The sequence below is a fragment of the Canis aureus genome, chromosome 32 (genome assembly GCF_053574225.1).
Source record: "Canis aureus isolate CA01 chromosome 32, VMU_Caureus_v.1.0, whole genome shotgun sequence".
NCBI classification, from domain to species: domain Eukaryota; kingdom Metazoa; phylum Chordata; class Mammalia; order Carnivora; family Canidae; genus Canis; species Canis aureus.
The window spans coordinates 29,067,076-29,081,538 of NC_135642.1; positions in this window are offsets into that span (position 1 = coordinate 29,067,076).

Below are 14,463 nucleotides of genomic sequence, written 5' to 3' on the forward strand. Positions count from 1 at the left end.
CTGGACTGCCCACCTGCATGTGCCCACTGACTTCTGTCCCACGTTCTCCTTACATGATCTTGGAAGTGTTTGTTTGTTTGTTTGTTTGTTTTTAAAGATTTTATTTTATTTATTTATTTTTTTAATATTATTTATTTATTTATTTATGATAGTCACAGAGAGAGAGAGAGGCAGAGACACAGGCAGAAGGAGAAGCAGGCTCCATGCACCAAGAGCCCAACATGGGATTTGATCCTGGGCCTCCAGGATCGCGCCCTGGGCCAAAGGCAGGCACTAAACCGCTGCGCCACCCAGGGATCCCAAAGATTTTATTTATTTATTCATGAGAGACACAGAGAGAGAGGCAGAGACACAGGCAGAGGAAGAAGCAGGCTCCATGCAGGGAGCCCAATGTGGGACTCGATCCCGGGTCTCCAGGATCATGCCCTGGGCTGAAGGACGCTAAACCGCTGAGCCACCAGAGCTGCCCCCTAGAAGTGTTTTCAGAACTTTGGAGACTGTCTTTGGGATCTAGTCCACTGTCTTCCCCACACTGGCCTCACTGAAAGAAATTCCTTTCTGGTTTCGCCACTGCTTATGTCTCTGTGTCTGGATTTTGTCAGCAGCCAGTGGCCAAACCCGGTCTGTGTGGGCCCCCCAGAGCCAGGTGCTCTTGCATCTCTGTGCCCCAGCTACAGTTCTCCTTTGGTGCAGGGGACAGACACAGGTGCAGGTCAAGTCTGTCCTTCACAGAAGGGAGATCACCTCCCTCCACCAGAGGAATTCAGTGCTTTGTCTGCCTGTCTAGCCTCTGGGTGGCATCTACTACAGCCCTCAAGGGAGTAAGTAGGAGGCAAATGGAGGAAGAGAGACCATCCTGGTCATAAGAAAGGGGGTGGTGGCGCAGAGTGAGACAGGAGGGCTAGAGGGGAGCCAAAGGGAAGAGGACTTCCAATCTGTGGGCTGACTGCCTAGGATTGCACCCAGATCCAGCTACACTGCTCCCCCTTGAGTATGGGGGACTGTGCTGGAGAGAGTCAGGACTCCAGCGGAAAGAGGACTGCAATTTGTAGGATGAAGAGATAAGGTTGGAAGTTCAGAGCAGATGGTGTAGCATTTATGATAGTCAAGGAGAGTCAGAAGTTTTGTTGGAAACAGAAAAGATTTGCTGGAACATCGTGGATATGAGAAGCAGTTAAGTAATTCAGAATTCCAGTTTGAATTCAGGTTCCCATCCCTGAGGCTGGTTTCCCAACCAATCAAGAGACAGTTTCAAAGACAGTGTTATGGTTACCCTTCCCTGAACTTTCTCTGTTGCCATCTGTCCCACAATGGCCAGGGAGGGGGAAGTGGTGTCTGGGCCTCCACGGGATGCCCTCAGCAGGACTGACTCAGACCTTTCTAGTCTTTCTTCTGTTGGCATTAAAATTAGCCTTGAACCTGTTGAGAAGGTCCTTTGCAGAGAGAAAAATCAATCAAAAATGTAAAAGTAAGAAAACCCAATTAAACCCCCTTATCCTGGGTTTGAACCATATTACCTTGGGTAAGGTCAGACTCAGACCAAGAGAGAGCAACTGGAAAGAGTGCTACACCCACAGCTCCCAAGAGAGAAACAGCCCGCCTCCCAGGGCCACTCAGGGGAAGCACCGGGTAGGTCACGAGGCAGAGGGAGAGAGGGGAAGGGTAGGCAGGCACCTTGTTGCGGTTTCAGCAGGAAGGGACAGGTGAGGAGGTTAGGACTGGTTGATTGGATCATTTCAGGTGGCTCTGAGGTATCGGGGGTGTCCCTCCTCGTCTGGCACCTGGCCCTGGGGCCATTAGGGAGGCTAGACAGCTGCCTGGAGGATGAGAGTCGGGTAAGGGACGTAGTTGGGGTGTGGACATCATTGCTCAAGAAGGGGAACCAACTGGCTTCTAGCCAGGCACTCAAAACTGAGTCAAGATGGCATTTTATTTCATTTTATTTAAAGATTTTATTTGTTTATTCACGAGAGACACACATACAAACACACAGAGAAAGAGAGAGAGAGAGAGAGAGGCAGAGACACAGGCAGAGACACAGGCAGAGAGAGAAGCAGGCTCTATGCAGGGAGCCCGACGTGGGACTCGATCCCGGGTCTCCAGGATCACACCGTGGGCCAAAGGCAGGTGCTCAACCACTGAGCAACTCAGGCATCCCAAGATGGCATTTTAAAGACCTATATTACAAAAAAATAAAAAAATAAAGACCTATATTACACCTTCTGAACCTGGGAATGAATACCTCATTTCCTTATTTTAGGGGACATAAATGTGGAAACAGATGAAATCTCTCCACTGAAGCCTAAATTGGCAGAGTTCTAAGCCATTGCTAGCTGTCCTTTATTTGCATGCAAGCGTTCCTATTTAAGCCATTGGTAGACATTATCTCTATTCATTAGGAAATGGCCAGCAAACAACTTTCCAGGTGCTTCTATTATGGAGAAAAGGGAGAGATGGGGGACAACACTTATAAGGCTCTGACAGGGAGAATAATGGCTTTCCCAAAGCTGTCCATATCCTGACCCTGGACCTTATGACTATGTGAACTCACATGGCAAAAGGAGGCTACAAAAAAAAGGGGGGGCTACAGGTGCAGAAGCAATTAGGTTTGCCAAACAGGTGATCTTGAGAGGGGGCCCATCTAATCACAGGAGTCCTTAGGGATGGCAGAGGAAGGCAGAGGGGATCAGAGAGATGCCATCTCAATAGGACTGGACCCACTGTTGCTGGCTTTGTTTTTGTTTTTTGTTTTTTTTTTAAGATTATTTATTTATTCATGAGAGATAGAGGGGTGTTTGTGGCAGAGATATAGGCAGAGGGAGAAGCAGGCTCCATGCAGGAGCCCGACATGGGACTTGATCTGGGAACTCTGGGATTATGTCCTGAGCCGAAGGCAGATGCTCAACCGCTGAGCCACCCAGGCGTCCCTTGTTGCTGGCTTTGAAGAAGGAGGGAGGGACCCCAAGCCACAGACTGCAGGCAGCCTCTAAAAAGCTGGAGAAGAAAAGGAAAAGGAGTCTTTTCTGGAGGCCCCCCAAAAAGAAATGCAGTCCTGCCAACCATCAATTTAGCCCCGGGAGACCAATATTGGACCTCTGAACCGCAGAACTGTAAGATACTAAATCTGTGCCATTATAAGCCACCAAATACATGGTAATTTGTTTTATGGCAGCACCAGGAAAAGTAGAGAGACTGAGAAGTACTTAGGCGTCCTTGAGTGGCAGTTTGTCCCCATTCAGAACCTCTCTCCTGTATCTCTTATACTAAACACATTCAATACCAAAGGTTTATTTTTTCAAAGACTTATTTATTTATTTTAGAGAGAGAGAATGTGTGAGCACAAGTACCGGGAGGAGCAGAGGAAGAGGGAGAGGGGATCTCAAGCAAGAGAGAATCCTGCTGAGCCTGACCTGGGGCTCGATCTCACAATCCTCAGATCACAGCCTGAGCTGAAATCAAGAGTCAGATGCTTAACTGTCCAAACCACCCAGGTGCCCCCCAAAGATTTGTTTTTAAGCAGAAATGGATTTACTAATGGACCTTCAGTAGCTTATTGGATTCCTGGGAGGACCAGAGACCAGGCTCTGGAACACACAGCCAAGAACAATGCCCAACCGTACCCTGGGACTGCTTTTCTGAGACATTCAAAAAAAGGGTGGGGGGCAGCCTGGGTGGCTCAGCGGTTTAGTGCTGTCTTCAGCCCAGGGTGTGATCCTGGAGTCCCAGGATCGGGTCCCACATCAGGCTCCTACATGGAGCCTGCTTCTCCCTCTGCCTGTGTCTCTCCTTCTCTCTCTCTCTCTTTGTTTCTCATGAATTAATAAATAAATTTTTTTTAAAAGTATTCATTTACTTTGAAAAAGACAAGAAAAGGAAACAAAGCCATAATGTGTGCATTAATGAGCAGCCCACGGGGGTAGGTTCTAGTGGAGATGGTCTGGGAAGTAATAGGAGCTCCACAGTTGGCTCACCAGAGGATGGGGCCTGGGGCTCTTTTTCCCACTGCTTCTTATCCCCCTTGGGTTGAGGGTTGTCCCTGAGGGGGTCAACTGCCTCAGTTCCGGGTTGTTCCTGAGCAACAGGGCTTAGCAAATCCCTTTGTGCCAGAGAAGACCCTCTGGCTGGAAGCAGAGAGACACATCCTGTGAGGTGTAAAGTCTTCAGTGTGGTCAACTCTGTGCCCCACAGCTGTGAGCAGACTCAAACCTGAGCTGAGGGGATGTGGCATGTCATCTGCTACAATCCCTCTACGATTCCCAGCCAGCACCTTGCCACCTTTGCCATCCTCTCACTCCGTACACCCATAAGCACAACAAATACATGTACGTATCACAGGCAGGACACTGTGCATCTGTTAAGTCCTTGAGTCTTCACGATGACCTTATCGGGTACATTTCAAATAGCAGTACTGCTTAGAAGATACTGGAATCATTTCAGAGTGTGTTGGAACAGTTCAATTCTACAATACTGATATGCCAGAAATCATATCTTGTGCAATTATTTGCACGTCTGGTGAAACATTTTAGATAACAACTTCAAAATGTACATGGGGGTGTATAGTTTTCCCAAATTCTTTCTGCAGGTAAGCAGCTGAAGAGTTTGGAAAGCACCGTCCCAGACTTCTGCAGATGTGTCTTCCCCAGGTGATGTGTGCTCAGAATCACTAAAGAGATTGGTGGGGGAGGGGGGAGTGTGTGATGAAGCAGGGGAGCTTCCATCGTTACCCAGAAAGAATCCTGGGAAATAAAGGAAAATCAAAACGAAAGACTCTATAGATAGAAAATGAGTTCAGCTTGCTGAAGGTCCAGATGGATGAGCGCTGAATAACCAGGCTGTGCTCTCCAGCATCCCGATTTGCTCCTTCCCAGAGTCTGTGGATGCTGAGTCAGTGGCTTGAATACCATCCCAACCTGTCATCTCCCCTTTTATATTAACTTGATTGTCTTAATGTTGCCTTCTCACGCTCTACGTGGTAAACTTACTCTGTGGTTAATATAGCAATGTAAAAAAAAAAAAAAAAAGGCAAAAGGCTCATTCTATTTTACCAGGAATGCATCAAGCAAGGGGACCCATTTTTTCTCTTCTAGGGAACCAAATGAACATCATAGCATAAGCTTCATGGCACAAGCACCTCAAGCTATGAGGTACTTCTAAGATTGTGCTGACAGATGAGCTGCCGAGGTGAGGCAGTGATCAGTGGCAACAGGAAACCTACCTTATGTAGAAAAAAGATGCTGTAATTTATCTGAACTGACTTTTTTTTTTTTTAACTTTTACAGCCAATCAAATTGATTACCTGTAACCCTACCTTTCCCCTTTCAGAAAACAATACTCAAAAAATTTCAGGGATGAGTGGGTTGGTTTTGTGGTCTTTCTTGAATCTCTTCTCTCGATGGTGAGTTAAGAAAGCTTAGAAGGGATTAGAGGAGGTTAGAATTATTTCAACCAAAGTTGCAAAAGTGCTTATCAAGGCTGGTACAATGTTCACTTCTGTTCACCTATTCAGCTATTTTTTTCCTCCAAGTGTTGTTCATGTGAACACTAGGCATGGCAGGAAAACCCTTAGTGAATACCTTTTCTTGCTCTGATACCTTTTTGAAACCTGGTAACATAAGGGCAAGAGGTTGGTCTTTGAACCCCTTGCATGGCATGCATGAGTTTAAATGCAGGCTCTATCACTTATTAGGTGTGAAGCCTGGCTCGTGCACAGTGGGGGTGATGTTTCCTTCTCACAGGACTGCTGTGAAGAATCAGTGAGGCCTTGTGTGCAAAAAACAGAACAAGACCTGTGTACCAGAACACTGGCATACAATAGATGGTGGCCAGTGTTATTATGATCATCATTATCCTTTTGACCTGAAATTTGGTTTTAGAATAGATTCAGGGAAAATCTTATGCTGCAGAAGGTGGATATAAATCTTTTGGCTGTTTTTTTTTTTTTTTTTTTTTTTTAGATTTATTTATTTGAGAGAGAGAAAGAGAGCAGTACGTGTGCATGCCAGTAGAGGGGAGATAGAGGGAGAGTGAATACCAAGCAGACTCCTCTCTACACACAGAGACCCTGAGATCCCAGGAACCTGAGATCATGACGTGAGCCAAAACCAAGAGCCAGCTTCTTTTTTATTTTAATATTTTATTTATTTATCCATGAGAGACACAGAGAGAGAGGGAGGCAGAGGGAGGCACAGGCAGAGGGAGAAGCAGGCTCCATGCAGGGAGCCTGACATGGGACTCGATCCCGGGTCTCCAGGATCAGGGCCTGGGCTAAAGGCGGCGCTAAACCGCTGAGCCACCCGGGCTGCCCCCAAGAGCCAGCTTCTTAACTAAGTGGGCCACAGGGGATGCCTCATGGTTTTATCTTCAGATGCAAAATCGGAAGCTGATACACTGATTTTAAATCAGTGCTAGTAGGTTTCCTTCCTAAAAGCCTTTCATCAGTTTAACTCTTCAGATGGGAAAACATTTGCAAACATCATCTTATTTCATTCTCTTAAAAACCTATCAGTCAACCAGAACAAATACTATTATTCCTCTTCCCATTTAGGGAAGTGGACAGTGAGATTAAGAGATTAAATAACTGGGGAGCCCCGGTGGCTCAGCAGTTTAGCGCTGCCTTCGGCCCAGGGTGTGATCCTGGAGACCCGGGATTGAGTCCCACGTGGGGCTCACTGCATGGAGCCTGCTTCTCCCTCTGCCTCTCTCTCTGTGTCTCTTATGAATAAATAAATAAAACCTTAAAAAAAAAGAGATTAAATAACTCTCACCTTTGTGCCTTTACTCTCCCTTTTTTTCTTTCTAGGACTTGCCCCTAATCCTTTTACCCTGTGTTGAGATACCACACATTCACCAGGGCCCATTGTAAGCTTTCCTCTCCTCTTTTCAGAGGAAAAGAACTCACTCTTCTGATCTTCTCAAGTACTAGGAGTTTGAACTGTAGAATTTACCAGTTTTTTACTGTTTTTCATTTCTTCCCAATGACTTCCTGTTTGTTTGTTAAACTCTACCCAGTAAGCCAAGAAACCTCTCAAGGCCAGGGATCATGCAACTTAAATATATTTTGGGTCTCACTACCCAGACACTTTTCCCCTTCACACTTCCCAGGGCAGAGCTGGACTCGGAACAAGTACCTGGTGTATCCTTGATTGATTCACAGAAGTTTACCTAAAGCGATGGCCTAGAAAATCCATGGCAGGATAAAATTGGAGACTCACTCCTTAGGGACTGCCATCTAAGAAGCAGGACAAAAATGTTCCTGCTGAGAAATTGAATTGCAAAAAGCAAATATAAGCACATTGCTTATCTGCAGCTTCTAGTGCTGATTCTGGCAATCTCCATCATACTCCTGTAAGTTTCTGTGCCCAGGACGTGCCTTGTCACAGTGTCCGCTGGTCATATCACTGTAGGTGGGGACATCCTTCTGTGGCTTTATGGCATGCTATTCTCCTTCCTGCAATGATGAAAATTAACTTCATATTGTCTCAAAAAAAATTAAATAACTCTAAACTGAGGAAAGCTAAATAGCAGCTGATATTTTTGGAGGCTCTCTTGAATCAGGACAGCTGACTTTAATGGAAAAATAAACATGTTTCATATTGAATATCTGTTGTAATATTGTTGCATCCTGAGTACCAGCTTAGAGAGAATTTTCCCTTTTGTTTCTTCCTTTTAATTACATTTCTTACTGGTTGTTTATATGATTCGTTATATAATCAAATAGATATTCCTTACAAATTCCAAGTGGCATGGCATTACTGGGGTTCTTTTAGAACACAAAGTTCCAGAATTTTTCCAGTGATTCCAATGATGAAGGTTTCTATCTCCCGAGCCACTTTCTTATCCGGTGAAGAATACACGGCTCTTTGCCAAGTTCTGGTGTGGTCATGTACTCCAGGTGAATGCTTCTTTTTCTTTAATATGCATACAAATCAACACAGGATCTTGTTTTGTTTTTTAAGATTTTTTATTTATTTGTTCATGAGAGACACAGAGAACGGTAGAGACACAGGCAGAGGGAGAAGCAGGCTCCAAGCAGAGAGCCCAACGTGGGACTTGATCCTGGGGTCCCAGGATCAGGCCCAGAGCCAAAGGCAGACGCCCAACTGCTGAGCCCCCCAGGCGTCCCAAGGATCTTGTTAAAATATAGATTCTGTTTCGTAGATCTGGTGCAGGACTTTCGTAGATCTGGTTAAATCTGCATTTTAACACAGAAGTGGTGGCCAGGGTCCTGTTCCACAGACCACACTGTGGGTAGCAATGTTCTAGGGAGAACCGGGAATCAGTGTATGGCAGGCCCCTGAGAGCTTGGCCAAAGATTTCTTTGGGGGGAGCGAATGCAGTCCCTATCACTGGAGATCAGAAAGATCCTTAAGTCCTAGATGGCCCAGCTTAAAACAAGACAAGCTGGGGAACACCTGGATTTCTGAAGGAAAATGGGTAGCTGCTTCTTGGGGGCATAGTGGGGAACCACTACTGGCTGGGAGATTTACCTCGTCCCATATCCAACTTTTCCCATTTGCCTTTCTAAAAGGATCCTGTCCTGAATTGTTGCTCTTTTGTCTAAAACATCAGTCTAAATCCTCATTTATAAATGTACCCTCCTTGGTCTTTGATGCTGGACTGTGTCTTATTTGATTGCTGGCCTATACCTGGAGCTTTTGGCTCTGCCTGGGAAAAAGGATTGAAGTCTTTAAACTTTGTCTTTAGGGAAAGATTGTCTAACCCAGCAAACCTTTTCTATCTGTCTATTTTTCTAATTATCTATCTACCTACATGTCTCTGCTTTAACTTCATGTTTGGACCAGAAAAGGAGAAGAAAGCTTATTGTGGCCGTATCTTCATAAACAAATTAAGGTAGAGGCACATAGTATGTATTCAATGTATACTTGTTTTTTTTTTTTTTTTTTTATACTTGTTTTTTAAAGGTAAAGTTCAAATAAAATAAAATTAATCATTTAAAAGTATACAATGTAGTAGCATTTAGTACATTCACACTGTTGTGCAGCCATCATCTCTATCTAATTTCATAAAATATTTAATGCATGCTTTTGGAAGCTATATGAAAGCAAAGATTATGTGGGTAATTCAAGACATTTCTGTTGCTTATTGAATTCATGAGGCAATTTACTGGCTTTTACAGTTGTGAATTTTTTTTTAAAGATTTTATTTATTTATTCATGAGAGACACACAGAGAGAGAGAGGGAGAGACACAGGCAGAGGGAGAAGCAGGCTCCACGCAGGGAGCCTGATGTGGGACTCGATCCCAGGACTCCAGGACCATGCCCTGGGCCGAAGGCAGGCACTAAACCGCTGAGCCACCCAGGGATCCCCATAAATGTTATAACTACATGAATATCTTTTCACTTTGTTTTTTTATTTGCCATTATTTGGTAATGATACTATCAGCTATTATTTATGGAATGCCTGCTACGTACCAGATGCTTCACATATATTTTCTTCTTTAAGACTCAGAACCTAATGAAAAAGATATTAACTTTTGAAGAAAAGAATTGTGAAGCTCAGAGATTTTAATTAACTTGCCCAACACCACAAAGGTATCAAGTGGCAGAGCCATAATCCAAGGCGAGGCATAATCCAAGCCAGTCTGACTCCAGGACTGGATCTCTTAGTTACAAGAAAATAATACCTCGTGTGTATACAAACTTCTTATTTGTGACAAATGTGAATTATGGAGAAAGTTAAACTCTTAGCAAGCATAAAATTGGATACATTCAGACTCCAGATTAAATACTTTGAAACCAGGAAAGAGAAGCAGCTAACCAAACAGCAGAAATCTTCACAAAATTGTTAAAAAATATGGAGTTTTTGCTGGAAATTTTTCATACAATTTAAGGGACTTGTATTTAATTATTCACCTATTAGGATTTTTAAAGTCATGATTTATAACTTTTATCCTTTTCTCTTGTATTATTGGTTACTCTCCCTTTACTGAATCACTAGTATCAGAAAGGAAACCTGCCTTAATATATTTTATTTTATTTTATTTTATTTTATTTTATTTTATTTTATTTTATTTTATTTTATTTTATTTTATTTTATTTTATTTTTTAAATTTTTATTTATTTATGATAGTCACAGAGAGAGAGAGAGAGAGAGAGAGAGAGAGGCAGAGACACAGGCAGAGGGAGAAGCAGGCTCCATGCACCGGGAGCCCGACATGGGACTCGATCCCGGGTCTCCAGGATCGCGCCCTGGGCCAAAGGCAGGCGCCAAACCGCTGCGCCCCCCAGGGATCCCCAATATCTTTTATTTTAAAAACAAAAAACAAAACCAAAAACCTCCCCTTAACCCCACCTTGTGCCTCTGGCTACCTTTTTTTTTTTTCTTTGCTACCATTTTTCTGCTCCCCTTTGCTGCACAACTCCCAGAAAACACTGTTTACGGTAACTGCTTCTTGTATTCATCTCCCATTTTTTCCTCAACCTGCTCGGATACTGTGTCTGCACCACTTCCAACACTGTCCCCGTGAAGGTCACCAGTGGCTTCCATGTTGCCAAATCCATCACTTACCTCTTGGGCCTTAACTTCTGAAACTTTTCAGCAGCCTTTGACTCAGCTGTCCACTGGATCAATACCCTCCTGGAAACTCTTCCTTTGCCTTTGGTGTCACCAGATTTTCTTGGTCCTCTTCTAACTACATGGGCTCCTTCTTCTCAATCTTCTTTCCTGGTTCTTGGTTCCTGAGTCTGGGCATCTGGTTCCTTCTGCTCTGCTCCAGGGCTTGGTTCCAGGAGCCACATAATTCCCCATCTGTATGTCTTCCCTAGATGATCTCATCCATTCCCGTGACTTTAAGTACCTTCTATGTGCTTAATGCTATCAAATGATATCAAACTCTCCCCCAAACTTCAGACTCATACTTGCAGCTACTACCTTGATATTTCTTCTTAGAAATTTAATAGGCACCCCATACTTAATATGTCGGAAACTGAGCTCTTGATTTCTGCCCCTACCCCTGCTCCTCCCACAGAGTTCTTCATTTCATCAACAGCATTATAATTTACCCAGTGGCTCAGATTAAAAACAGCAACAACCTTGACTTCTCTTTCATGACAAGTAGGCTTACCTCTACCTTTACGTTATATCCAACATCGGTCCACCTCCATTGGTCTCTATCTCCCCTACAACCATTATAATCCAAGCCATCATCCTACCTTGCTACTACAGTAGTCTTGAGACCAGTTTCTCTGCTTTCTCTTGTGCCCTCATAGAATTCATTCTTAAAACAGCCACCAGAGCAAATTAGGTCAGGTTACTACTCTGCTTAACACTGTCCTTTGGTTCTCATCTCAAATAAAACCAAAGCTCTTTACAGTGGCTTTCAAGATCCTACACACACTGCCTTCTGAATTCATCTACTCCTTTGCTCCTTTCTTTTCTAAGCTCTGACCACACCGGCCCTCCTCCTACTCCCCATATTGCCAAGACCCTTCTTTCCTGGGTATTCCTTCTGCCTGCAATTCTCTCCTCCTAAATCTTCACATAACTGACTTTAGATCACCTGCCTGTCAAACACCACCTTCTGAGAGAAGTCCATGCTAACCATCCTTTCTAATCTAGCCATGCCCCATGATGTTCACTGTCTTATGGCTTTTTTTTCTTTTCTCCACGATCCTCATCTCTATCTAAAATTGCTTTGCTCAGGGGCAACTGGGTGGCTCAGTCTGTTAAGTGTCTGAGTCTTGATTCCAGCTCAGGTCATGATCTCAAGGTCTTGAGTTCAGCCCCTGGTGGGGCTATGTGTTTAGTAGAGAATCTGCTGGATATTCTCTCCTTCTGCCCCTCCACTTGAGCATACGTGCTCTCTTAAATAAATGAATAAATCTTTAAAAATATTAAAAAATAAAACTACTTTGCTTGAGTATTTGTTGTCTTACCCATTTAAAATATAAGCTCTATGAGGGCATAGACTACATGGTGACTACTGCATTCCTTTTGCCTAAAATGTTGCCTAACAGTCTACAGTTCAACAGATGAGCAAATTGAGGCACAAAAATATTAAACAGATTTCCCCAAATCATCCAGTTAGTAAGAGAAGAGATGAAGTCAAAACTTAAACCCTTCTGTTACATGCTAGTTCATATCATTTATGTTCAGCAGGCAAATTATTTCTATTATCTGAGTTATGGAAAGAGATCCCCTGGATTTTTGGTTTGTTTGTTTGTAACGCTTATAAAAAGCTAAGTAAAATGAATCTTTTTCTTTTCTTTTCCCTTGCTCTGAAACATTATTATAGTTCAAATGTGCATGCATACACACACATACATACACACCATACCTTAAATGAATATTCTATGTATCTGAAAAATATTTTCATATAAATAAAATAGGCTTCACCTTGACTATTTTATTTTTAATGAGTTAAGCCTAACAGGAAAAAGCCATATACTGATTTTTTTTTTTTTTTTTTGGTCAAGGAGGTATTAAAATATATTTGGAACATTTTACTATGCAGTCAATGGGTTTATGTGGGGTTTTTTTGAATAAAATTTGTCTTTAAATTAGTATCTTAAGTCCCCTTAAAAAGGTTTCATAATATCTTCTCAAATGGAAGAATTATGGTTTGCTAACCACACATTTGAATGTGCCCTAAATAAAAATACAGAAAATTATGTCCTAGGAAGAAAGGCAGTAATAAGACTCTTAAATAAATAACCTAAGGACTTTTAAAATAAAATGTACATGTATTTTTAAAACACTCTCAAGATCTTTTCTCATATATCTGGATTTTCTTTTATTTTTTATTTACCATTTAAGGAATACAGTAATTAGTTTATTTTTTTAAAGATTTTATTTATTTATTCATGAGAGACACAGAGAGAGAGGCAGAGACACAGGCAGAGGGAGAAGCAGGCTCCATGCAAGGAGCTCAATGTGGGACTCGATCCCAGGACCCGGGGATCACGACCTGAGCCAAAGTCAGAAGCTTAACCGCTAAGTGACCCAGGTATTCTGTTTTGTTTGGAAGATTTAGTTTTCCTAGATGCCTCAAACTATCTTCTGTCACATACACTTCTTCTCCCCCAAACTTCTCAATATGTTGATATAACAATTTTGGATTAAACTAATAGTCAATGTTTACATTATGTGTAGTGTTTGCAAGCTGAGCCAAGTATGATTATACAACTCTGGTTTTTATCCTTAGCATTAATAATTGCCTCTTTGGCCATTAGTTTTGTTCTTTTTGTACCACCCACTAGTTCGTATATGACAGAACTAGAATTCTTCTCACTGTGGTCAAACTTATTAAGTAATCTGTCTCTCTTCTCACTCTTTCCTTCATTTTCTTGGGTGTATCCTCCCTGTGGTACTCTACTTTTTGCTTCAGTCTGCACTTTTTTTTTTTTTAAGATTTTATTTATTTGAGAGAGAGAGGGGAAGGGGGAGATCGTGTACATATGAGTGGGGGGAGGGGCAAAGGGAGAGGGAGAAGCAGACTCCCTGCTGAGCTGGTAGGCTGATGTGGGGCTCCATGCCAGGACCTTGGGATCATGACCCAAGCCCAAGGCAGATGCTCAAATGACAGCCACCCAGGCGCCCATGGTTGCTCCTTACAGGACCTGCTGGACATCAGTTCTGTGATTCCTTTTATCATGTTCTTAAGAATTCTTTTTGGTATTATTTTGAGGTAGATGTTTCTTTCTTTTTGGTTTACTTTCTCAAATGGTTTACATTTCTCAGTAGAGTACTGAGAAAGGGTGTATATGGGGTAGGTACACTTTTGGGAATTAGCATGTATAAAAATGTCTTTATTTTGCCCTCAGACTTGATGAATAGTTTAGCTGAGTGTAGAATTCTACAGTGAAAATAAGTTTCTCAGAATTTGAGAGGTACTAATGCTTATTTCACTGTTACTGTTGAGAAGTGTGATGTCATTCTGACTCCTGATTCTTCATATGTGATATTCTTAGAGTCTGGAAGATTTTAGGATCCTCTCTTTATCTTTAGGGCTTTGAAATTTCTTTCTTTCTTTCCTTTTGAGAGGGAGAAAGAGAAAGACAGAGAAGGGCCAGTAGGAGACAGAGAGAATTTTAAGCAGGCTTCATGCCCACATGGAGCCAATGCAGGGCTCGATCCCACAACCCTGAGATCATGACCTGAGCTGAAACCAAGAGTCGGATGCTTAATCTTCTGAGCCATGCAGGTGCCCCAGGTGTTATGAAATTTCAAAGTGAGCTGCCTTAATATGATCTTTTTTTAAATTCCCTTGGCCAGATACTTGGTGATTTTATTCAATCTAGATACTCATGTCTTTAAGCCATAAGAATTTTTTCTGAATAATTTCTACAACTTTAGGGGGCTTACTATTGGCAGTCTTATTGGTTGTCCCATCCTTAATAATTTCTCATAAAAAATGTCTGTGTTAAGAATTTTTAAAGACTTGATAATTTTCTCTTTTTAAACTGAATAAAAGAAAAGCTGGTATGTCTTGTGGAGGTTTTCCT